Genomic DNA, 3,814 nt, shown 5'->3' on the forward strand with positions numbered 1-3,814 from the left:
GATTTTCAAATACTTAGGCGAGTACTGGACTGCAGCTAAGCCCCCGAGTGGGAGGGTCGCTCTCCACTCGGTAGGATTTTCAAATACTTAGGCGAGTAGTGGATTGCAGCTAAGCCCCCGAGTGGGAGGCTGGCTCACCACTCAGTAGGATTTTCAAATACTTAGGCGAGTACTGGACTGCAGCTAAGCCCCGAGTGGGAGGCTGGCTCACCACTCGGTAGGATTTTCAAATACTTAGGTGAGTACTGGACTGCAGCTAAGCCCCCGAGTGGGAGGCTGGCTCTCCACTCGGTAGGATTTCCAAACACTTAGGCGAAATGGGTTCGCAGCTAAGCCTCCGAGTGAGAAGCTGGCTCACCACTCGGTAGGATTTTATTTTTACAAACTTAGGCGAAAGGATTCGCAGCTAAGCCACACAGTGGGGGATTTCTCACGCAAACAAAAACAATAACAATCACTGGGAAAATTATAACGCTCTTATCTTTGATAAATAAACTACAAAAGGTTTTCTTATTACTATTGGGGAACATAGTAATTTCAAAAATTTCCTACGCACACGCAAGATCATGGTGATGCATAGCAACGAGAGGGGAGAGTGTTGTCTACGTACCCTCGTAGACCGAAGCGGAAGCGTTGACGCAACATAGAGGAAGTAGTCGTACGTGTTCCCGGTCCAACCGATCCAAGCACCGTTACTCTGGCACCTCCGAGTTCTTGGCACACGTTCAGCTCGATGACGCTCCCCGGGCTCCGATCCAGCAAAGCTTCGGGGAGGAGTTTCGTCAGCACGATGGCGTGGTGACGATCTTGATGTTCAACCGTCGCAGGGCTTTGCCTAAGCACCGTTACAATATGACCGAGGTGTAATATCGTGGAGGGGGCACCGCACATGGCTAAGGAACGATCACGAAGATCAACTTGTGTGTCATGGGGTGCCCCCTGCCCCCGTATATAAAGGAGCAAGGGGGAGGGGGCGGCCGGCCTAGGAGGGGGCGCGCCAAAGGGAGTCCTACTCCCACTAGGAGTAGGACTCCCTCCTTCCTTGTTGGAGTAGGAGAAGGGGAAAGAGGGGGAGAGGAAGAAGGAAAAAGGGGGTTGCGCCCCTTGTCCAATTCGGACCAGAGGGGGGGCGCAGGCCTCCTTCCTTTTGGCCTCTCTCCTCTATTCCCGTATGGCCCAATAAGGCCCATATACTCCCCGACGAATTCCCGTAACTCTCCGGTACTCCAAAAAATACCCGAATCACTCGGAACCTTTCTGATATCCGAATATAGTCGTCCAATATATTGATCTTTACGTCTCGACCATTTCGAGACTCCTCGTCATGTCCCCGGTCCCATCCAGGGCTCCGAACTCCTTCGGTACATCAAAACTCATAAACTCATAATATAACTGTCATCGAAACCTTAAGCGTGCGGACCCTACGGTTCGAGAACAATGTAGACATGACCGAGACATGTCTCCGGTCAATAACCAATAGCAGAACCTGGATGCTCATATTGGCTCTTACATACGTTGTTCCCTTTGTCATCGGTATGTTACTTGCCCAAGATTCGATCGTCGGTATCTCAATACCTAGTTCAATCTCGTTACCGGCAAGTCTCTTTACTCGTTCTGTAATACATCATCTCGCAACTAACTCATTAGTCGCAATGCTTGCAAGGCTTATGTGATGTGCATTACCGAGAGGGCCCAGAGATACCTCTCCGACAATCGGAGTGACAAATCCTAATCTCGAAATACGTCAACCCAACATGTACCTTTGGAGACACCTGTAGAGCTCCTTTATAATCACCCAGTTACGTTGTGACGTTTGGTAGCACACAAAGTGTTCCTCCGGCAAACGGGAGTTGCATAATCTCATAGTCATAGGAACATGTATAAGTCATGAAGAAAGCAATAGCAACATACTAAACGATCGGGTGCTAAGCTAACGGAATGGGTCATGTCAATCAGATCATTCACCTAATGATGTGATCCCGTTAATCAAATAACAACTCTTTGTCCATGGTTAGGAAACATAACCATCTTTGATTAACAAGCTAGTCAAGTAGAGGCATACTAGTGACACTCTGTTTGTCTATGTATTCACACATGTATTATGTTTCCGGTTAATACAATTCTAGCATGAATAATAAACATTTATCATGAAATAAGGAAATAAATAATAACTTTATTATTGCCTCTAGGGCATATTTCCTTCAGTCTCCCACTTGCACTAGAGTCAATAATCTAGATCACATCACCATGTGATTAACATCGATAGTTCACATCATCATGTGATTAACACCCATAATTCACATCGCCATGTGACCAACACCCAAAGGGTTTACTAGATTCAGTAATCTAGTTCACATCGCTATGTGATTAACACCCAAAGAGTACTAAGTGTGATCATGTTTTGCTTGTGAGAGAATCTTAGTCAACGGGTCTGCCACATTCAGATTCGTATGTATTTTGCAAATATCTATGTCAACAATGCTCTACACGGAGCTACTCTAGCTAATTGCTCCCACTTTCAATATGTATCTATATTGAGACTCAAAGTCATCTAGATCAGTGTCAAAACTTGCATCGACGTAACCCTTTACGACGAACCTTTTGTCACCTCCGTAATCGAGAAACATATCCTTATTCCAGTAAGGATAATTTTGACCGCTGTCCATTGATCTACTCCTAGATCACTATTGTACTCCCTCTCTTAACACAGTGTATGGTATACAATAGATCTGGTACACAACATGGCATACTTTATAGAACCTATGACTGAGGCATAGGGAATGACTTTCATTCTCTTTCTATCTTCTGCCGTGGTCGGGCTTTGAGTCTTACTCAACTTCACACCTTGTAACACAGGCAAGAAACTTTTTCTTTGACTGTTCCATTTTGAACTACTTTAAAATCTTGTCAAGGTATGTACTCATTGAAAAAACTTATCAAGCGTCTTGATCTATCTCTATAGATCTTGATGCTCAATATGTAAGCAGCTTCACCGAAGTCTTTCTTTGAAAAACTCCTTTCAAACACTCCTTTATGCTTTACAGAATAATTCTACATTATTTCCGATCAACAATATGTCATTCACATATACTTATCAGAAATATTGTAGTGCTCCCACTCACTTTCTTGTAAATACAGGCTTCACCACAAGTCTGTATAAAACTATATGCTTTGATCAACTTATCAAAGCGTGTATTCCAACTCTGAGATGCTTGCACCAGTCCATAGATGGATCGCTGGAGCTTGCATATTTTGTTAACACCTTTAGGATCGACAAAACCTTCTAGTCGCATCATATACAACTCTTCTTTAATAAATCCATTAAGGAATGCAGTTTTGTTTATCCATTTGCCGAATTTCATAAAATGCGGCAGTTGCTAACATGATTCGGACAGACTTAAGCATAGATACGAGTGAGAAACTCTCATCGTAGTCAACACCTTGAACTTGTCGAAAACCTTTTGCGACAATTCTAGCTTTGTAGATAGTAACACTACTATCAGCGTTTGTCTTCCTCTTGAAGATCCATTTAATCTCAATGGCTTGCCGATCATTGGGCAAGTCAATCAAAGTCCATACTTTGTTCTCATATATGGATCTCATCTCAGATTTCATGGCTTCAAGCCATTTTGCGGAATCTGGGCTCATCATCACTTCCTCATAGTTCATAGGTTCGTCATGGTTAAGTAACATGACCTCCAGAACAGGATTACCCTACCACTCTGGTGCGGATCTCACTCTGGTTTACCTATGAGATTCGGTAGTAACTTGATCTGAAGTTACATGATCATCATCATTAGCTTCCTCACTAATT

Source organism: Triticum dicoccoides, chromosome 6A (assembly GCF_002162155.2).
Source record: "Triticum dicoccoides isolate Atlit2015 ecotype Zavitan chromosome 6A, WEW_v2.0, whole genome shotgun sequence".
Classification (NCBI taxonomy): Eukaryota; Viridiplantae; Streptophyta; class Magnoliopsida; order Poales; family Poaceae; genus Triticum; species Triticum dicoccoides.